The sequence below is a fragment of the Ascaphus truei genome, chromosome 1 (genome assembly GCF_040206685.1).
Source record: "Ascaphus truei isolate aAscTru1 chromosome 1, aAscTru1.hap1, whole genome shotgun sequence".
NCBI classification, from domain to species: Eukaryota; Metazoa; Chordata; class Amphibia; order Anura; family Ascaphidae; genus Ascaphus; species Ascaphus truei.
In genome coordinates this window covers 316,115,629-316,139,336 of record NC_134483.1, presented here as the reverse complement: position 1 = coordinate 316,139,336, position 23,708 = coordinate 316,115,629, and the positions used below count along the sequence as shown (strand labels likewise).

The 23,708-nt window shown below is 43.1% G+C and overlaps 1 protein-coding gene across 1 annotated transcript in view; it reads left to right on the top strand.

Moving 5' to 3' along the window:
- The window catches only part of WDFY3 (WD repeat and FYVE domain containing 3), a 321,115-nt gene that overhangs the window by 44,528 nt on the left and 252,879 nt on the right, over window positions 1-23,708 (top strand). The window contains exon 2 of the mRNA XM_075604516.1: window positions 178-288. The gene's annotated coding sequence lies outside the window, so the exon portion shown is untranslated. The remainder of the gene's footprint in view (window positions 1-177; window positions 289-23,708) is intronic.

Genomic DNA, 23,708 nt, shown 5'->3' with positions numbered 1-23,708 from the left:
GCAGTGACTAAATGTCTTATATTCCATATGCACTAAATTAATGTCTGTGTGTCATCATATCCAATTGTCTTCATAATTAGAGATGCATGAAATGACCATGCATCTTATTGCTGATATTTGACATCGATCCTTTTGGAAATTCATCTAATGTGATTTGTCTTCACGTTTTTGTTTCAGCAGTGAGCGCAGCAGAAAGTAGTACAGGCGGTCTAGCTGTCGGATAATGACGCTGCAATATTGGCTTGCGTGTTCTGGATAAAAAGTCTTGCTCCAGCCGTACTATTCAAGGTCAGTCTTGTTCTGTTTCACGTTCCTTCTGTAGTGCTCCTCTGTTTAAGATATGTAGAACAACTTTTTTGTAAGTTCACATTTGGGGAATACCAGTAAAGAGAGCTTGGTACAAACGGACAGTGTTTTTTGCTCCAATGGTGGTTTCTCCTAGGGGGTTAAGGATTTATATTCTACTGGGCTACAGTATTACGAAGATTAGAGCACCGTGTTTCTGGGCTCTCAAACAGTGGATACTACAGTATTTCATTTTAAAGTACATTGACTATGTAATTTGCCTATATTTGCAGCACGTCGACTAAAGAAAGCAGCAGCATGGTTTGTGTGTGTGTGTGTGTGTGTGTGTGTGTGTGTGTGTGTGTATATATATATATATATATATATATATATATATATATATATATATATATATATATATATATATATATATATATATTGCCCCAAGTGGGAGTTGTTTTTTTTACACTTGCACTAGGGCCCACCAGTGGCTAGTTCCGCCTCTGGTTTGTGTGTTTTATTTATAGAGAGAGAGTGGAAACCGTTGTGACGGGAACTTTGTGACAGCCTATAATAATACACCACCAAAAACATAACTGGGTTGAACTGGACGAGGCTTAGATATGATAAAATATAATTTATTCCCTGAAAAAGGTGAACACAACAAGATATACAAATAACAGAAAAAATATAGCACTTAAAGGTTAGGACAAGAAAGCCATCAGGATACAGGATGGGCCATTTCTTCCATAATTCAGGTTCAGATGTAGACATCACGACAATACATAAAGATCATGAAGACCATGCATGAAGACATTTGAGTAAGGACTGACTCTGGTTTAAATACCATTTCAACCCCCTCTCTTACAACCAAGGCGCGGAGCTGGCTAGAAAAATCTCGTTGAAGGAGATTTTGCCTTCCCTTGTAAGTGTGAAGGCTGACACTTAAAAACACTCAGTCCCTTTGTTCCTGCCCTTGGTATAAACAATCAGGACAGTTAACTTTTGATCACCCTTGATCACAGGGCTATGATAATTCTTTCAGGATGCCCTTCCTGCCTTATTAGCATAGCAGATGGGGTCTGCATTTTCAGATCAGATCCAAAATCCCATATACACTTTAATATCTACACATATTAAAATACCCGGTTCTGGTAGGTCCAGCAGGTCCAAACTTTCCAGACCTTAATGCCGTAAGTGGTACACTATAGGGTCCAAGTTGCAGCCCGCTGTGACCTTCGGAACGGGAGTTATACAAATACCACATAAACCGTTTCATATTTTATTATAAAAATCTAAGCTAAAAAGAAATCTTAGCTTTTCACTAAATCCCCATTGAAAACAACGGGCTCCGCCGCCATGGGTTTCAATGGAGCAACTCCGCCGTTGTAGTCAATGGAGTTTCCCGCCATAGACTTTCAATGGAGAAACCGCCGCCATTGAAGTCTATGAGAAAAAACACCAATCTTTACATTCGTCCACACTCCGTCTGGTTGGTCGGAGGGGGCTAGGAAGGGTCATGCATTAAAGCCGGAACATGGCTACATGCCACCCAAATCCCATCCCCCTGGTCATTCCAGAACCGGAGATATGGACTTACACTTTTTATCATTTTACACTTAGTCGTTTTTACGCCACGCGGCTTTTCCCCATTGGAATCAATGGCCGGCGCCGCCATAGACAATGCATGTCGCACGCCGCCATTAGATTCAATGGGAACGCCGCTCCGCCATTGAAGTCAATGGAGCGACCCTCCTCCGCTCGACCCGTTACGGGGGTCTCATTTCTGGACCCGGTGTGGATCGTGTGTGGGGGTTCCTAGGAGCTAGGGACAAAAATAACTTTATTCCCAGGGGCCCTAGAACTTAAGATTCCCACGCCAATTGTCTTTGAACTTGACCAAAGTGATTAAACTCTTTTCAAAGACATTGTATCCGCTTTTGCGGTCTGCGGTTTGGATGGCTGCCAACCTGTTCCTCGAGGCCGGCGTCGAGGAATCTCCATTGAAGTCAATGAGCCCTTTGACTTACAATGGGAAACCGCCGCTCCTCCTCTCGGAAGCCACCTGCTGGTCGTCGCTGGAAAACAGGTCCAAAACCGCTACTTCTGCCATTAGAAAGCATGGAGGCTCAATGGCGACCTATGGACGGCTGCAAAATGGAGCCTGAAAAGGCGGGAAAAGGGAACAGAGGGCTATAATCACAAAATTAACATTAACCCCTTCCCTCCCGCATCAGCCCTAGTGTATGTGTGAGTGCAAACACCAGGATAACACCAGTTATACAGGGGGATAAACATTTGGATACTGAAGCAAGGTAAAAAACACCTTACTGGACCTCAGTCCAGTTAACCCCTTGCTTCCCAGGTGAGAGTAGAGGGTGGCCAAATGGGGTGTAACCCCTTTAATCCCGGGCCAAATCCTCTCTATCATGACACCCGTCTCCCCCTATTATTATGCTTTACTGTCTGGTGTTAGACTTTATTAGAATAGTGCGGCAACCGAAGATATCCCGCTCCAAGTATAACTACGTGGCAGACGTGGGATCCCGGCCACTCTTCAACTGCCTGCACCTTCCGAAGAAAAAAATGACACCCACTGTAATTTAAAAGGGGTGCAGTGAGATCAAAAACGTTTAACCTGATTGCTCTGGTCTCTGAGTATCCGGCCCCTGCACCCCGCTCTGTTTTGAGAGTATTGTCTTTCGTAAGTTTGGGCATTATTGGACCATAACAGATACGTTTGCACTGGCAGCCACATTATACTCCAGTTATGCATTGAAATCTGCCATGTAAAGTTTTCCGTGGATTTCCTGCGACACTGCACTGCACTGGGTCAGAATATTGCTTAATTAATATATAATATCTGCCTGGAATAACTACTCTCACTATGAGCAAATCATTTACCAACCAGTAATTGCGTAATATTACTGTTCTTTTTCGCCCCTATTTCCCTTTGGTGGCTTAGTATAATTGAAGTATTCCTTCATAAATACAAGCTATTTATTATTACTATGAGTACTGTTTTTGTCTGGGTCAACTCACTGGAACTGAGTTATCGCGCATAGGAAACTACAGGTGGTCTTCGGTGTCCGACTGTCCGCTTTGCTTCGAATGCCTTATCCGACACGACGAATTAACATGAATCCGCAATTCGACCGTCTGTTATCCGATGGCGATTTGCGGGACGCGTTCCGTCGGATAAGCGAGGACCGGCTGTATAGTGATATAAATGAATTTGCTTCGCTTTGTCTGTCTCACCTTATTAATATTATTATGACATTTACTGCTATTAATGTGACACTTTGCATGACCATATAAGCCTTCTGTAGTGGGTAAGCCCAGTTACAGTAGCTAAGGGCCGTTCTATACTGTTTGCGACCATGCGCGCGCTTTTGCATGTGAGAACGCACGTGCCGCATGCTTTTCGTGTGTGTGTGTGTGTGTGTGTGTGTGTGTGTGTGTGTGTGTGTGTGTGTGTGTGTGTGTGTGTGTGTGTGTGTGTGTGTGTGTGTGTGTGTGTGTGTGTGTGTGTGTGTGCATAAATTGTGTGAGTAAAATAATGGCTTAAATAATTTTTTTTTTTTTAAGAAAAAGAAAGTTGAATAAAAAATAAATGTATTTGTGCACTCATTCACACACACACACACACACACACACACACACACACACACACACACACACACACACACACACACACACACACACACACACACACACACACACACACACACACACACACACTCTTAATCGGCAGTAGCGGCGCAAAATCTTTATTTTCTGGTCTTCCCCGCTGTCTGTCGTCTCCACGCTCCCTACCGTGCGTGCGCGCGGCCCTTGTATAGAAGGGCTGACTAACCTCAGCCATCTATAATTGCCGCGCGTGTGCACGGCGTTGCACGCCCCCGCACTATAGAACCAGAGAGTAGGTAGACAAAGGCAGTGCACTGCCTAAAAAAGTGGAGGAGCCTCCTCTACTTTTTTAGGCAGGGCACTGCCTTTGTCTACCTACTCTCTATTCACCTCGCCTGGTGGATTGCACGCTGCTGAGGATACCCGATGGGACTGCTCTTTTGAAGAAGCCTGGATGCAAAAAGTGAGTCTTCTTTGCACATTATTACTTTCTACATTATAATGGATGGGACAATCTATGTACTTCTTATTGTGCTTGTCAGCACTAGGTACTAGTCCCTCAGCCCTATTAGGGTGTTTTATTGCTGCTCACTATAACATTGCAGTGGTCCTAACGGAGGAATTTATCATTTATTATGGGGACTTGATTCTCTATGATGCACCGGTTACCCACACCCTGCACTATAGAACCAGTCTTACCTGTATTCACTGAGGGGGACGTGTGACCTGGTTGCTCACCATAGATAATGTGTGGTCAATCCTCCTAAGGACATCTTTGAATTAGAACTCTTGAAATGCTGGGCACTTATTTTCCATTTAGGAACCGCAGTGCAGCTACTCCAAAGCACATCCTTGGTTTCACCTTTTTTTATTACATTCTATTGCAAGTGACCTCCAAAAAGAAAGTCACAGTGAAGTGAATTGATGGCACGTCAAGGATAAAAACGACACCAGAGCCCTGTGTATTGGAATACATTTGTAACGCTCATCATTCATCCGCCCCCTTGTAAATATAGACTTGTCTCATTTCTTTCATGTGCCTTTTAATGTGACAGCAACTGAAGAACAAAGACTTACACTGTGGTCCATTATGTTTAGGTGGCTGAGTGTGGTCAGAGCTAAGATTGGAATTGCAGTTTACAGCAAACTTGGTCCCTCTGTAATTATCAATGCAGCTGAAATATGACATCTCTCTAGCGGTTTGAAGAAGGGAAGTGTTGGGAACCATGCCAACAGCCAGGCACTGTCTCTAGGATAGTGTGTGTGTGTGTCTCTCTCTTTTAACGCAAACATCCTTGTGTTGATTTCTCCCAGGATGCTGTAGTAGCTTGCATGTTCGAGAGATGCTGCTCTAGTTTGTATTTTGCTGGCTGGGGAGTAAGCGTCCTAGATAAAGATGTACGTAAGCTTCGTGTAGCTTTCAAAACGAAAAAGAAAGTCACCGTAAAATTGATCATATAAACTAAGCTGTATTACAATCCTAAAAGCGGTTGTGGCCGAATGGTGCTCTTGTTGTGAAACCTACATTATTATCAGTGGAAGTAACAAAAACTGGATTGCTGTGCAGCACTGTATTCATGTCTATTTTATAATGCTGATCGAGAATATCTTAATCTTTTCTGCATGTCTGTGCACCCATATCATTTAACACTTTATCACCAATTGTTATGTTTAGCAAGTGCTCTTATGGTGCCATATACTCCTATTGCGTATGAAAAAACTGCCATCACATCGTATTTAGATTTTTGGGGTCTATAGTGGGAATAGGCACTACTTGTGAAATGCTGTTCTTGATCATTAATGGCAATCACACTGTGTTCAATACATTTACCCCCCCCCCCCCCCCCATTGTGTGACAATAGCAGGATTTGTGGTTGCGATCAATCCACAATCTCATCTGTTGAAATAATGATGCATGCTCATTGCTGCACAGTTTTCTCCCTGAACATTTGATTAGTCATTAAGACTAGGTATACTGTTCGCTCTCTTGAATTAGCCAGACTCTTAATAGATTTCCACTGCAGTGTTAGCAGGCAGGAAGATGATGTATACTGCATAAAAATAATAATTGGCATGTCGAATAGGATGGGTAGGTAATCGCATTACTGTTGGGGTATGAAGTTTCTATCTTCCAGCCAAATGCATAATGTGATTTAAGCGTGGAATTTTACATTTGATTCACATCCATCCGAGGAGTAGGGTATAGGCCACAAAAAGGCATTATTAAATGAAATGTGTTAAAAAACAGTGTTTATACAGTGACCTGTATAAAAAGAATAGATACTGTACTATCTATATAGCATGCTTAGATGGAATTATAGATTTAAAACCCGGTTGATCCGATTTACCTACACAATGCAGAGAATAAATGAAACCTCAACAATTCTCCAATTTTAAGATCTCACATTGCGTGTGTGTGTGTCTGTGTGTGTGTCTGTGTGTGTGTGTTCTTTCTTGGTTTTCCCTTTATTACACCTTTTTGGTGAATTCTTTATATCTGTAGAATTTAATTTCAGCTTCCATGAAACGCAGCCTTGATTTGTAATTGTTCTCAGAGCTGCTTTAAAGGAGCAATCCATGCAGAATCCTACATGCGTGATTTAAAAAAAATTATAATAATTCTGTAGTATTAAATAATACTTACTACCTTTTTTATTTTATTTTAAAATTCAACTCTTAATGCCATTTTTAATGAGTTTTAAAGCTGCAGACCAAGCAATATCCTAGATGTGTTTTTTGTAATAAATCAGTTCTGTAATTTGAGAAAATATTTGTAGCATTCTTTTTTTTAAACAACTCTAAATAAAAATTTTAATATATTATAATGTAACAAGCATTTTATGTTTATATTGCAACCATTTACAAAGTTGCATCCCCTTTCTCTTCTGAAACAGGCTCTGGCACACCCCTTTTGGAGCTCTGCCCTCTCTCTATAAGGGCTGGACCCCGCTGGCTACTGCAGCGCCCGCTGTGGCGGACGCTGCAGCAACGAGAGCCCTCCCCTCAATGGCGCCGGGCCCGCTGCTAGGGGGGGCCGCAGCACTGTGGCGCAAATTGCTCCTGCTCTCAATAGAATTGAGAGCAGGACTCGCTATGGAGCGCTAAGCCACGCCCCCGGCGGTTCAGCCAATGAGGATGAACCTGCCGGGTGACGTCATGGCCGCGCCTCCGTCACTCCCCCGCCACGCCCCCCCTCGGTATTTTGGTCTGCAGCTCCCTGCAGACTGGGGAATCAGCTGCACGCGCCGCCAGTCTCGCGGGCGCGCATGCAGCGGAGGTTCTGGGGCCTCAGCCTAACAGTGCACCAATTATATCTAGTGACTGCCTGGTCACATGATCTCCCCCACAGAAGTTTGCATCTTTGGTCCTCTTCTGCTGCACTGACAGTCATTTAGTGAACCCCTGATCGAGTCTTTGCCAATCGATCAGCAATTTAGCTAATTACTTATTATTGTGTGGATTGTATTGATGTATATATTTAAGGTAAAAAAAAAAAATTACTAAAACGTTAACTTGGACTGCTACTTTAATATACTGAGAATCCTTTGATTTCTATAGAAGGCTTTTGCACACTAACCCAGCAGTGCAAGATATTTATAACACTTTCCTGTTTGTGATAATTTGTTGTCAATAGTCCCAGCTGTTTGAGCTGAAAACTGTACCAATACAGGCATACCCCGGTTTAAGGACACTCACTTTAAGTACACTCGCGAGTAAGGACATATCGCCCAATAGGCAAAAGGTAGCTCGCGCATGCGCCTGTCAGCACGTCCTGAACAGCAATACCGGCTCCCTACCTGTACCGAAGCTGTGCGCAAGCGGGGAGACTATAGAGCCTGTTACAAATGCGTTATTTATATCTGTTATGCACGTATATTGTAGCTGCTGAGTTACACTGACTGAAGGATTGATTTGAAGCTGAAAGGCAGCCATTTAGTGAACCCTGGGAAACAGGATTTTGCTGATCGATCATGGAATAACTATTCGATCGATAGCTTAGGTCAGGGATGCGTACACTGGGGGGGGCGCAAGATTTGTCTGGAGGTCGCAGGCGGTTGTAGAGGCCCTGCGCTCTTCCCCAAGGCATTTAAATTAAATGCCAGGGGACCGTGCGAGGCCTCTGCAACGTCTACTTACCGAGATTCAGAGGCTTCTGATGCCGTGGGTCACATCACGTCACATAACCCCCGCACTAAGGTAAGGGGGGCACGAGCACCGGGGGAGACACAGCAGGGGGATGCAGCAATAAAAGTTTGTTCACCCCTGGCTTAGGTATTTAGTTTTCAATAAAAGCAATCAAAGGCTGCATATTTTTTATAAATGTTAAGATGTTTAGATTGCCTCTTTAAAAGTCTGACATTACCATTATTACAGTTAAAATCATTGTAGCCTTCTTCTGTTACTAAAGCAGCAGAAATAATACTAATGTAAGGATGCTCAATTTTGCAAATTATGAAATAGCTCTTACATTTATGTAGCAATATTTGAAACAAGTTGGTTATTTCTTACTTGGTTGAGTATTGTTGCAACTTCAATATACACCTGCTAAGTGGGACAATGTTACAAAATATTGACAACGTTTGCTAGGCTGGTCGAAGCTCAGTACTCGCGGACTAGTTACACGCTAGATCAGGGGTGGAAAGAAAGATGGAAAAACGTAGGAGTCTGACAGAATTTGAAGGCCAGGGTGTGGGGGGTGTGGGGGGTGAGGGAGTGACTTGCACAGCACTTCCTCCCACACCCTCGCGGCTGTGTGTTTCAGGGTATATCTGTGGTGCACACTGACGCGTGCTGCTGTTCGTTCGCAGGCTAGCTTGTGCTTTTGTGACAGTGATTGACAGGTCTGACAGCGCTGTGCTGCAACACAGGCACTCTGGAATTTTCCATCCCGGGAGTCATTTTTCACAATCTCTGTAATTCACACACAACCAAATAACCTCATTCTGATCCCCACCAAGGCAGCTCGCCTTAATGTGTATTGCCATGAAAAACTGGCCTGTTGGTGGTTCTTAAGGACTGCACTTGAACCACAAAGACTTAAGCAAAGACTTTCTACTATTTAGTAATGCTGAGCCTAAAAGAGGGAACAATGCAGCTGCCGTCCTGAGGTCTAAATCAGTCCTTGGATAATTACAATGCTAGAGAATTACTGAACATGTTTTACGCTAGTATTTCTCTGACACAAAAGTGCGCTGGAAGTTTTCATAAATCATGTAGTTCATAAAAAAATAAAATTATAAAATGTAATGGTAATTTATACAAGAGTTCCTGCAAATAATATGTGACATATTTCTCCATAACTGCTTAATTGGACTAAATCTGCTTTTCAGTGCATTGCTGGCCTCTTTAGCAGCAAAGGGGATAATGTGGGGGTTTTCCAAAGTTTTAAAATATCCAATTCTAATTAAAAGAGAGAAAAAAAAAAAACATAGCTTGAGACAGCAATCTTTTAACTGGGGGCCAATTGGCAAAATTGTCGACTAAAATCCTTCAGCTGCTTAAATAAAACATGCTTTGCAAATCTTTCCAAATTTTCCGAACAGTTTGGTCCAGTCACTTAGCTTTCTGGGCTTTCCTCCCCCTCCACCTTTTGTAAGCTCCTCCTCTTCTCATTTACGACGAGAAGTCCCCAAATGCTTGTTAAAGTGAGTTGGAGAAACAGAACTGTGCAAAACCGACACAAATACACACTCATGTAAATGTTCTTCTGTATTTTATTTATTGGGTATGGTTGTAACTGAAATGAAGCAACAAAAAAAAATATAGAGTTCCCAGCGTCTGTCCCTTCAGGGCATGACCAGGAAAAATAAGATGAAAGACCATGGCAAGATTTCCAAATTGCACTCTCTCTGTTGACAATTATATAATATATATTATATTTATTATATATTATATAATAATACAGTAATAAAAATAATAGCATGTTCTTGTATAGCGCTGCTAGTTTTACGTAGCACTTTACAGAGACATTTTGCAGGCACAGGTCCCTGCCCCGTGGAGCTTAGGGAGATAAAGTGACTTGCCCAAGGTCACAAGGAGCCGACACCGGGAATTGAACCAGGCACCTCTGCTTCAAACTCAGTGCCAGTCAGTGTCTTTACTCATTGAGCCGCTCCTTCTCCCATGAGAAGGGACAGGTTGCAGAGAAGTCTCTATACCAAACCGTTATCTTTCATTTCAGGTTCAGCATCAATACTTATCCAGTGTATTGAGTGTTAGATGAAAGTACACAAACATTAATTCGTATTTGCCAAAAATACCCCTTTGCAACATGTATTCTAGTCACGGTAAAGTACTGTATACGCATTGTTCTATAGAACACCCCCCTGTGGAGTTTCTAGTTGGTTTATGTAATGGTATCGTTTCATGTTCAAGCTAAATGCCTTCAATCTTAACAGTAGCAAGAAAATAATTCAATCAGACATACTGTGCTTGCTCCTGCCCAAGATCAGTGTTTCTCATGAGCTGGACCAAGTTTCTGAGACAACCACCCAGCATTCGTTTCATATGCAAATTGGGTGCGCTCACATGTGTGAAAGTGCATTGGTTATTCTTAACACCTAGTATGGCTGGTGATGAGAGGGCTGTGCTGTGCTGAAGATTACAATGTAAACCCACCTACCCTAAAAATGTAAGCATTCGGGAGAGCATTTATTTATCATGCAAAAGTTCCTACAATAGGAGTATGGGAGGGAATACTGGAGAGAGCAATTCCATTTTTATTAATAGCCATTTTTTTTAATACGTAGAAAAATGTTTTCACGAAGGAGGTTATACCTACTTGAAGAAAGATGACGCAGCAATTTCAATATTCTAATTACTGCTAATTTACCATTTTAGAAAATTAGGTGTTCACTTTCTTGCAGGGTTCTCTTAAAAATGTATACCGGTATGTTGTATAATAAAGTGTCTTCTTTCACCTGTAAGTATCTCCGGAATCAGGCGATCCCTGGTTGTGAATATAGAATAATTCCGTTCCGAGGGATCCCCAGCAACCGCTTTAAATGTAAAATGTAGAATTAGGCTAGGGAAGTTTTAATGAAAGCACCAATCTTTCTGAGAGACTGCAATTATGCTATAATCATTTTATTGTAGAAACCGCTTTTATGCTATAATCCATTGTATTGTAGAAATAAGGCAATTGGTGAAGGGTTTCATGATGAAGGTATAAAAATGGTAGTCGTGCAATAGCAATTAACCAAATAACTTATTCTATAATGCTTATTTATACCTGGATTATTTGGGTTACGGTTTACATAGCAAACCAGTTAAGGTTATGCAGTGTAGTCTTGGCAGACATGCTGAGCCATGCCTATTCGATACATAAGCTGTATTATGCAGATATTCTGCAAAGGCAGCTCAGACAAGAGCACACAGTTCATACAAATGTTAAGAAAGCCAAGTGAGCAGTTCCATTTTTTTAGTTTGTAATGTAATAGTCTACAATTGAAGGCATAGGAAAAAAAGAGGTCATGTTAGCAGTTGCTCTCCTGAGGAGGGGAGAAGACAGGGAAGCCCCAATGGCATGCACTCGTACTGCTCAAAAAATATATATATAATGTAATGCGAGTCTTATTAGTAGCAGGTAGGCTGAGTAACAGTACCTAGTAAATGGTATGGTATCACCTGTGGTGATATAACCAGGTGTATTCACTAGGTTGATGGATGGTCCGTGTGAACATATGGTTGAACAATGAGCCCTCGTGAGATGAGGCCAAGCAAATGTCCCCTATACAGCAAAAGAATGGGGATCACATTAAACCGAAATGGGGACAACAATTAAAAAGGCGTAAAACGATACAGAACTGTGTTGGACACACACAAAATATCTACACCACCAGGTGTCTGCTGTGTCTAGATAACTGGTAAAGGGTAAAAGCAAGTCGCATGACCCTTGTCAGAGTGTTGCTAGTGGAGGTTGCAGAAAGCTGTCGTGGGCAGGGGAAATAGCAGTACTACTAGAGGTACAGGTCTCCAGATACCACTAGGATAGTCAGGACTGCCAATCTGCGAAGAAATATCTCTTTTGGGCTATGTAGAGCTGTCCATATATATTCTCTCCTCTGCAGATGGGAGAGGAGAGGTAGCGGCCAGCTGCCAGGCAAACAGGTGCTTCTTGGATAGGGGAATATACCTCAGAAAAACTAAAACAAATTATTTTAGTGGTAGACTTGCCCCTGTAGGAGCTGTGGGCTGAATGGTAATGCCGCTGGGTAGCGGACGTTCCTAAGGATGGAGAAAGAACAGTGCCTCACTGCACATGTGCAGGTATTATCGCAGTGGAGGGGGTTAAAAGCCCTACAATGATATATGCCCGAAAACCCAGATGTCGCTAGTTAATGCCCACCAATGCAATAGCTATTGGAGTAGGTGGGGTTAAATATGCATTTAAGTGTCCCGGGTAAATAGATAGAAAATCCCCTTGGTGTCACTGGTAAAAAAAAAAAAAAAAAACAATACTTGCTTTCGCCAGTCTGGTTCAACCTTAAATGTCCGCTACATGATAGGAGCCCTTGTAAGTGGAAGGAGCTGCATGTATAAGGCAGCTATGTAACCATATCCCATTAAATTATTACAAATCTGCATTCTGTGTGTCATTGGGCTGAGCGGGCAAGTGCTCTGTATGATGGTCAAGATTGGACAAATTAGCGAAAACTCTCCCTACGTACATAACCCTACAAACGGGCAGTGTAGGGGTGGGGGAGACCGTAATGGTTACGACTGAGCTTTCCCCGAGTCCAAATCCTGACCACCAAATAGTAAGCCGCATTTTATTGATATTTCTTGTATTTCTTATGGGCCTCTGAATGGGAAAGAGGTACTCGGTCAAGTGATAGCTTTACCCTTATTCCACCATGTCCTTATCGGAGAACCCATAAAGTTATGGGTAGGGGGGGGGGGTAGGACTCTGGCTGTACAAACACCTGCTGAACACACCGTGACATCACACACAAGGGATTAGCCAGAAGAAATCAAACCCTTCCCTAAGTAATCGAAAAATACAATTACCCATATACAGGCATACCCCGCATTAACGTACGCAATGGGACCGGAGCATGTATGTAAAGCGAAAATGTACTTAAAGTGAAGCACTACCTTTCCCCACTTATGGATGCATGTACTGTACTGCAATCGTTATATACGTGCATAACTGATGTAAATAACGCATTTGTAACAAGCTCTATAGTCTCTATAGCTCCGGTACAGGTAGGGAGCCGGTATTGCTGTTTAGGACGTGCTGACAGGCGCATGCGTGAGCTGCCGTTTGCCTATTGGGCGATATGTACTTACTCGCGAGTGTACTTAAAGTGAGTGTACTTAAAGCGGGGTATGCCTGTATAACCCTTAAACATATCACTGGAATTAGTTCACTTTGGTTTTAGGAGGAACTGCCCTTTAAGAAATGTTCCATTTACCTGGACCAGGGGATATCCCAGGGCCAAACCAGCCCATCCTTGCACCAAAAGCTCACCCAGTACAGTAGAATTCGAATCCATTTGGTGTGCAACTTGCTGAATAAATAAAAGCGAAACCACAATTTGTTGCTAGGTGACACTGCATCTTTCAATCGTGTTAGAAACGAAGACACAGAGTAACCACCGTTAATATCTGTGTACTTTGGACTGATCTGAAACAAGTTTGTGATGAATACAAATGTTTGTATTGTTTACATCGCTTGTTAAACACAGCGGTGCCTGCCCAGCAACTGATAACACTGTTCTGCTTTACGCGTTTCTGCCATCACCACCGTGCCAAAATCTGAAAGTCCAAGCCCTGATTTATTTGCCTTTAAAAACAAAACAATCGTCTCTTGTCTTTTGGAGGTTACTTCTGAAACTGCAGTAGTGATATTCAGGGCACAAATCGCACACAATCTCTTTGGATTCAGTGGGAGTTTCCGGGCATTTAAAGGAATGATCCCAGTTTAATGAACTCCCTTTTCACTGGTCATTTCTGATGGAGCCATTTGGTTCAATACATATTGAGCATAAACCCCTTCAGTGCCCTTATGACGTACTCTGTTCATCATGGCCTTTTGCTCGTTTTCCTAAGTGTCGTTCGCACGTTGAGTGCTGGCCACAAACTAAGCCGGAACCAGGAAGTGATCACATGATCGCTAGCGCCGGACGGAAATTAAAGGTTTTAAATGCGTCTTTCTCAATAAATTCAGATAATGCTTTGTGTTCATGGATAGGTTTTTTTTATGCATTGGCTCATTGGCATAGAAGTCGCTACCAGCCCCTTTATTCTATACTATAGAGATTGTATTTACACAAAGGAGATGGTTTCAATGACACTGACCAACATCGCATACAGTGTGGTTCCAATTTATTTTTAAATGGCAACTTGGCACCATCCGATTACTCAAATTTGATCATCATTGTCTGATAAATTGGGCTTCTAAGTTAAAGACATTTGAAAATAATGGTTTAAACATAGAAACATACTTGCTGTATAACTTCAGCACTAAAAATGCATGGCTGCAATATGAGCTTTGTATCACGACATAAGCTCAGTTGCTCTATTACAGATCATGGCCGATATTTACTGCACTAAGCACTAAAGTTATAATCCTCGAAGAACAGGGCATTACTCGCCAGTAATGCCCTGTTTGAGGGGATTATTACTATTCTAGGCTAAATGTAGGCTTTATTTAATGTTTTTGTTTTACATTTTTCATAAAGAGACACTTTTGTAGTCATATTGATTTTTATAAGCACGATTATATACATTCTTATGTTTTTTCTGCAAGTTTATTAAAAGGAAATAGTACATACAGACAGCCCCACTCTATATACACAAACACTGCAGCCCCCCCCTCTATACACACATACTGCCACCCCCCTCTACACCCACAAACACACACTGCAGCCCCGTGTAAACTCAGAAAACTGCAGACACACACACAACAAAACACACTCTGCAGCCCTTCTCCACCCTCTACACCCACTGACACACACACACACACACACACACACACACACACTGCAGCCCCCTCTACACCCAAAAAACACACTGCAAACACATACCAACCAGACTGCTGCCCGCTCTACATACACAAAACACACCAGCAGCCCCACTCTAACCCACTGCAGCCCCTCTGTAAACCCACACACAAAAACCCCTCCTCCACCCACAAAAAACAAACACTGAAGACACACACTGTAGCCCCCCCCCCTCTGCAACCACAAAACACACCACAGACACACAAAAACAAACCAACAAAACAGACTCTGCCACCTCTACATCCACAAAACATACACCAGCAACTCCCTCTCTGCACCCACTGCAGCCCGCTGTAAACCCACACACTGCACACAGCACTCGCACCCCTCCTCCACCCACAAAAACACACTGAAGACACACACATTGCAACCCCCCCCCCCTCTACACCCACAAAAAACAAAACAGACACACACACCTTTCCCCTCACTCTCCTGTGCGGAGCTCTCTGCAGGCAGGGTGGGGGAGGAGTCAGTGCCTTGCTGGTGCCTCCTGTCCAATCACCTCCCCTGTCTGAGTGCTGATATCACTCTTTGTAAAGAGAACTGAAAGCTGATTGGCTGAAAAAACGTGGTAGGGTGCCAACAATTCCAGGCCATTACTGAATGGTTAAAATTCCGTGAATTATCCAATCGGAGAGCAGGAATTTCAATAATGCCTGGAATTTAATAGCTTTAGCCTAAAATATTCCATAAGACAAGTGAGTGGGCCATACGGTGCTTATGGAATAATACTTCTTTGTCAATTCGGGTCTATTGCAAGGAATATCACTCTTATGCTATAAAGGGAAAGACACCCTGCAGGACAGGGGCAACTTTAACTTAAGTTCATTTAGCCAGGGTCTAGAACTTGCCGGTAGTGGGCACTCACTGCTTTGTGATGCAGGGGAAAAGGATCTGGTACAGGTGAGCTGGGGATCCGTGGTAACATCAAGATACTTGAGGAAAAGCCGCAAGTCCGGTCGTTCTTGAGAGGAATTCCACTACGCGCAGCTTGGCTCGATCATACGTAGATTAATTTGATGTAGAGTGATGGTTTCAGTGACAGAAGCACAGCGTTTCGCGAAAACCCTTTTATGTGGCGAAAAGAGCCATGTGACCTGATGAAGGGTTTTCCCGAAACGCTGTGCTTCTGTCACTGAAACCATCACTCTACATCAAATTAATCTACGTATGATCGAGCCAAGCTGCGCGTAGTGGAGTTCATCTCCAGTACGACCGGACTTGCCGCTTTTCTCCAAGGGTCCAGAACTTAAACAGCTCATGGTCAGAAAATATGGGAGATGTAAGGGATAGGTAGCATTACCACCGGGGAGAACGGTGTGTGGCTGGATGTAATCATTATTTAACTGCAGATGGGTTAAACAAGATTCCTACTAAAACTAATGCTTTCATAAATCAAGTTGGAACATAAAGAAATACAAGCATGACCTGCTCCCTACAACATGCTTGGTAAATACAACATGTTGGTAAAAAGTACTGTCTCCGTGATCATTCGGCCAGCAATAAACCCACTACACCATGGATCTGTTGGTATAAAATCATTGATACATGGCAGTGGCTTCTGTTTTTTTGCCCCAGAGACCTTCCACCTCAATCAAGGAAACGTGTAAATTTTTGGTGCTCAGCTGCATCACATCACATCCTGAGCTATCGGCATTCTGAATTGTGCATTTAATTACATTTATGTACACTGTAAATTTACCACACCTGAGTCTGCCATCTGCTCTCTGGGTCTTCTTCTTTTGTTGTGGATGAGATATGGGCTCTTATTGTTAGCTGGGATGTCTCCTTGTACCTTGCAGTAAACCTCCCCTTTACTCTGATCACATACCAAACCGTACAAGTCAATTGAAGCCATGATATTTCATATGCTCCATGAACAAAGCCACAGCATGAAAATACATTGCATACCCTCAACCTACTGTATCACACTTGCCCACCTCGACGTGTGTGAAAGGGGTTTCTCATGTCCCAGCAGGGCACTAAAATAAGCACGCACTTCCCCCAAATCCTTACACCACACCCCAAATACACACAGCACTAATTTATATGTACGAATATACAGACCCCTTTCTCCTAAATTATTACCCCCATATTTTCTCATTGTAATTATTAGTTTGTTAGCACGTTCTGTTTGCGTCAGATTAAACAGTGTTCGCAAATTCACACTTTTTAGTTAAGTTGTGGCATTATTTTGTGTGTGTTATATGTGTATAAGTATGTGTATATGTGTATATATATATATATATATATATATATATATATATACACACACACACACACACACACACACACACACACACACACACACACACACACACACACACACACACACACAAACACTGTTCGACAAACCTATACATTTGCATGCCCCGGGCGAGTGGATTTAACATCGTGGCGAGCTCCTATTGGCCCAAGCAGCACACGTGTGGTACTAGGTGTCGAGTAGATTTTTGTGTTCGGCAAGTAGATTTTTTGGTGATTTGCCAACCACTGTGTGTGTGTGTGTGTGTGTGTGTGTGTGTATATATATATATATACACACACACACACACACACACACACACACACACACACAGAAATACGGCGCTGCAGTCCTTACGTTTGTGACCTCTGAATTGTTGTAATTCATATTTATCTTGCTCAACTATTACAGATGTAACCCATATCCCCCCCTAGACTCATCTGACATATCTAGGGTGTGTGAGGGCGGATTACATTTACTGTACTTAGTGGTGCGTACCTGCGTGGAACAGGAGGTCCTGAGTCTCCCGCGATGGTATGGGGGACAACAGGACCTGGCTTCTGGGGTATTAGCCTCCATTCTTCTAGTGGTGGTGCAGCGCCTCCATCCTCTATACTCCCAGGGATGTGGGATAGGACCTGTATAGAAGAGTGAACCCTGGTCCCACGGTGGATACTCCAGAATCACACAACAGTCTTTGTGGTAAAAGATAAAGTCTCTCTTTATTGTTCTTAGGCGTGCCCGACAATAGCAGCAGCCTGCAGCTACAACAACAACAGCAAGCTTCTCAGCCTTCAGACTCTCCCCTCGGTACAGTCCTTTCCTCCTCTCCTTCCCTCCAAATATGCTCTCCGTCAGGATGGACTGTGCTGGGGCTTCAATACCCCACTGCCCACCGCAGAGGGTATATTCTGGGCGGGGGATGAATCCTCCCCATCACCCTTGCCTCGGGGTGAGGGGCATTGGTCCCACCTGAGCTTGGCTCGCTCTCCAAATGTAAGGCCCAGCTCTTTTCTCTGGCTAGCTCCCAGGATGGAGCTTGGTCTATCACTCCAACTCCTTGGACAGACCCGCTCCAGAGCTGGGTGAGAACAGACAGACAGTCACTTACAGGAACTGGCTGCTAAATAGTCTCGGTCCCACCTCCCATGATGTCAGCAAGACCTCCCCTCTGCTCACGCCTGCAGCAGAGTCCAAGGCCTGCATCTATCACGCAAGGTAGGGCATGAAGGGGGAAAACCCATGATTACTACTGGCGCCTGATCTTAACAGGACTTATCACAGTAGAAGGAAGATAGGTATAGCCCGTGCTGTTTACAGGGGGCTACACATACAAACATTATATAGACCAGGGGTGGCCAACCTGAATGGGAGTTGGAGCCAGAATGTACCTGTCTCCTTGTCAGAGGGCCACAATAAGAAATATTTTCAAATGAATAGGTGTATACACTGGCACAGAGCATATCTGAGCATGTCAGTGTATAGTGCCGTCAGGTTATGCTCTGTGTCAGTGTATAGTGCCGTCAGGTTATGCTGTGTGTCAGTGTATAGTGCCGTCAGGTTATGCTGTGTGTCAGTGTATAGTGCCGTCAGGTTATGCTGTGTGTCAGTGTATAGTGCCGTCAGGTTATGCTGTGTGTCAGTGTATAGTGCCGTCAGGTTATGCTCTGTGTCAGTGTATAGTGCCGTCAGGTTATGCTGTGTGTCAGTGTATAGTGCCGTCAGGTTATGCTGTGTGTCAGTGTATAGTGCCGTCAGGTTATGCTGTGTGTCAGTGTATAGTGCCGTCAGGTTATGCTGTGTGTCAGTGTATAGTGCCGTCAGGTTATGCTGTGTATCAGTGTATAGTGCCATCAGGTTATGCTGTGTGTCAGTGTATAGTGCCGTCAGGTTATGCTGTGTGTCAGTGTATAGTGCCGTCAGGTTATGCTGTGTGTCAGTGTATAGTGCCGTCAGGTTATGCTGTGTGTCAGTGTATAGTGCCGTCAGGTTATGCTGTGTGTCAGTGTATAGTGCCGTCAGGTTATGCTGTGTGTCAGTGTATAGTGCTGTCAGGTTATGCTGTGTGTCAGTATATAGTGCCGTCAGGTTATGCTGTGTGTCAGTGTATAGTGCGGTCAGGTTATGCTGTGTGGCAGTGTATAGTGTGAAGTATAACTTGATGGCACTATACACTGACACACAGCATAACCTGACGGCACTATACACTGACATGGTCAGGTTTTGCTCTCTCAGTGTATACAGGTGCAGCCCCCTTTTCCTATGACTAAGGGAACTACACGTGCTGCTGTAACTGTAGTCACGCAGGAGGCCTAAGCCTCCGCTTCTGGGAGCCTGGGGTGATCTCTCCATTTCCGTTCCGTGCAGTGCTGAGCATTCTGCGACTATGCCCACAGCCGCTGTCATTTTTGACAGTGCAGCTAATTTGTCATTGAAGGGGGTGTTTGTGTGTTTTGTGTCACAGATATACACACTCTTACAGAGCTGCCACTAACAGTGGTGGTGGTGATTTTGGGGGGGTTTGCTGTGACCATTCTCTCCATACTCCCCTCCCCCCCAGCCCCCACACTCAGGCTCCTGAAGTTTTTATATTTTTGTCCACCCCATAAACTACTAATACAATATGCATACTGTACATAATATTGCATATTACTATTTTTTTGAAGCTGATCTACATTTGTGAATAAAAAGGGGCACTGCACATTTTAACTTGCTGTTAAGGTACAGTAGGGTTGGATTTGTTCAAACTCTACATCATACAGTGGGTTCTTTTTTTAGGGGTCAGTATTTTTAAACTTTTTTTTTTGTGTGTGTGTGTTTGTGTGCGCACTATTAAATGAAATGTGTAGAGTCATGCACTGGCACCGCAAGAATGGTTCCTGTGCTTTTGTGTAATAATATAAGCTGATTGCATTAATACGAACATCCTGCTCAGAAGGCTATTTGAAAACCTAGCTGTTCAATGCTGAATTATGCTCCATTACCGGTCCATACATAGCATAGCTCAAGCAGGGTTAGTGCAACACACAGCTAAAACAAGCTTTTAGCTTTTCAGTAGCATATGGCTGAAGTGAGAGATGTGTTCTAGCAGCAATTCCTTTTTAACTTGTCTGCATCCCTAAACTGAGGGAGGGATTTCCTGCTGTCCTAAAGCTGCAAACACCCCAAACTACTACTTTTTTTTTAATTATTATTATTATCATAATAATAATAATAATAATTATTATTACCTAAAATGGGAGCTTCTCCAAGCTCTGGTGAACTAAAAAAGAAAAGTTAACTGGAGTCACCAATACCAATGTCTATGACATCGAGGCTTTCTATTAGCTGCCATGTCGAGGCTGACCACTGCTCCCTTGTTGTGTCCACTGGACAAGTGGGCAAATTTATTGGGGAACTGTGGGTTTTCAGAGGTTCTAGGTTCAAGCAGAGAGCAACACGGACGGCTACTTCAATGCAAAAGACCTTCTTCAACCCCCAATGTCCGCTTCCCCCCCCCCCCTTCCCCTCCTTCACCACAGTGCTTCTGTAATTCATTACTTGTCATGGCTATCCATACTCTTCAGAAGTACTAGGACTTTGAGGAGAAAGATCTACTAAATTGAGTGTTTTCCGATGGGTAAGACCTTGGACATCCTGCTCTGGTTTGGAGGAGGTAAGCGAAGGCTGTATCACAGGTCCTTTTATAACTTACAAGAGTGGGAATCCTTATGAGTTTTTCCCTTTTTTTGATAGATATGGTGCTGCTCTTTGCGCTGGATTTTCCCATGGGATATTTTAGTAAGTTGCCACCATAGAGTTTTGAATGGTTGTACACTCTTATTCTTGCATTCTCCACATTCACACACTTAAACACTAACTATACAGAAGCTTAATAATACAATACTATGCCTGGGTTTGTTAGTGCCATGTATGCTGCTGCACACCACATCAATGCGGTTCTGGGCTTTTTGATGGGGGATGGTTTTAACATTTTTCACTGAAGCCCAACCCATGTACACTGCACCTCTGGTTAATTTTTCCTAGAACATGATTGAATGAACCACGAGTATCCACAACTTATTACAGAAATGCCAACCTGGCTCCATATGTGAAATGATTCCAGTCCTTGTTTTCTTTATTTGTCCCCAGTACTTTCCACATTTCTAAAGAAAACGGAGGCTCCGCGAAGCAGAACTAGTTAACAGTGGAGTGAGCTTGCCAGTACTGTCATTAAATTTGTAATGTGGCATAGTTTTGTGAATAGGACATTTGTGAATAGGACTTGGTCACTGTGTTTCTTGACTGCCTATGTATTTGTTCCATTTAAATACAGAATATATAGAAAAACAGTAGTGCTTTCCAATTATGAAGACACGCTACCTGATTATTACTATATATATGTATGGCGAAATATGTGTTACCTCGCTCAAGCCCCCAGGGAATAGAGTGGTCGCGTGCTGCCTGGGAGTAAGTAGAATATACCAAAAAGAGTGTACAGAGTACACAGAAGATCCCAAATAATAGCGCACCGCAGACCGGAGTGGTATTAAATCGTGGTCCAAAATGTGCGTCTAAACAAACATATAAAATAACTTTATTACACATAAATGAATAAAATCGTGAACATTTTCCCTAAGTCTCTAAAATAAGAGAGAAACAAGCCTCTACCTTGAGAGTGTATGGGACCAGTTGGACCTAGGTGGAAGGCATAAAAATATGCTATAGTATGGTGCTGGTAAATCCAGAACTAGGACACAGTCCTCTTGTAAAGTTCATGGGGGGAGAGATATTAATATATCAGTTTATTTGCCCAGAATGTGTAAGAGGAGATGTGCCACCATGATTGGATCTGATAATTTATCAGATAGCTATTGGGGATCTGCTAATAGATGGCTTCTAGGTCATTAAGGTAAGATTGTGTTAAAGTGTACCTTAAATGAACACGTGCAGAACTGATGAATAGAAGGAGTATCAATGTGAGTACTGCCTATACCATATGCCTGTGGTAGTGTACATAAGTGTCACCTTATGAAGGTGCTAGATCCTGTGGATCACCTATATAGTAGGTACAGATTCGTGGAGCTTCACTGTATCGTACTCCTAAGGCATATACGGTAGTATGAGGTGAAGTGTGTATACACTACGCTTATCGCAGATCCCATGGATAAATATCCAGCTGCTCGTGTATTCATATATTACTTACAGATTGCCAGAGTATCATGTGAATGCTTATGGTATAAATGGTAAAACCTTATAGGTGTGATGGCATAGGTATTGTCTATTAGTTGTTGCAAAGCAGATTTAATTTTCTCTTGCTGATCATATGATCAGTGTACTGTGTAATAGATCTATTGAGACCACACTGTATATAATAATTGTGTCATACGGGGGTATATCCCTTTATCCTCAGGGTGGTGATTTGCTGAGAGCTATACAGAGCAAGGATAAATCGTTGTTCTTTGTTTCTATAATCTCTTTAGGATATATATATGCGACTTTATGATCAGTGTGGTGTACAGTAGGGCGATTTGGGGGGCACTGTTTATTTGGTGATTACCGGACAGTAGTATGTTGTGGTCACAGCAGAGCCTACATAGAACCCTGCTGTTTGTACCAATTGTAGCCGGAACCCTGTGGATGTTTATGAAACTCCACTAGTGTAGTAGCTTGGGGAACACTGTAGGTGTTATGGTGGTATACAGTGATATCCGTTGGGTAATGGAATGCTAGGGGTAAGTTGCTGTTGTTTATTGTCTTGTTCTAACTGCGCTCTTAGGATGCCCGTAAGGTATTACATAAGTACATGTGACTGCTCCAAATATCGATCGGCATCAAGTGCCGAGTATACCCCCTCCATTTGGCTCCTGTGACAGATGGCCAGCAAGGTAAGTAAAAGCGGTAGTATAGTGTAATGCTGATATGCAGTGCAGTGCGAGCAATGTGAGATAAAGTGGTTGCTATGAGATGTAGCTTTCGACTTAAGGATGCCAGTGGTGTCACACAGAGTCACAGTGTCACTTTGTGTATCGATCGGTTACTGCCGTCGGACACATCCCCCGCGACTCACCACAATATCGGATGCTGAGTGGAGTAAGTATACGTAGCAGATAGCAGTGCAGTTGACTAAGTTGTTATACAGTCTGGTACATGTCTGGTACATGTCTGGTACATGTATAGGAGACATGCTTCTTAGTAATTAAGTATATAGCAGTACAGTTTCTGACATGGAGTTTCTTGAGGAACACTGTAGGTGTTATGGTGGTGTACAGTGATAACCATTGGATAGCGGTATACCAAGGTGCAATGTGGAGGAAGGGCAAGTTGCTGTTGTATATTGTCTTGTTCTTACAGTGCTCTTAGAATGCCTGTAAAGTTTTACGTGAGTACATGTGACCGCTTCAAGGTCGATCGGCGTCAGGTGCCGGGTACATCCCCCTCCGGAAAGCCCCTGTGACGAATGACCAGCAAGGTAAGTAGAAAGCAGTGGTATAGTGTGATTCCGATATGCAGTGCAGTGCGGGCAATGTGAAATAAAGTGGTTGCTATAAGATATAGCTTAT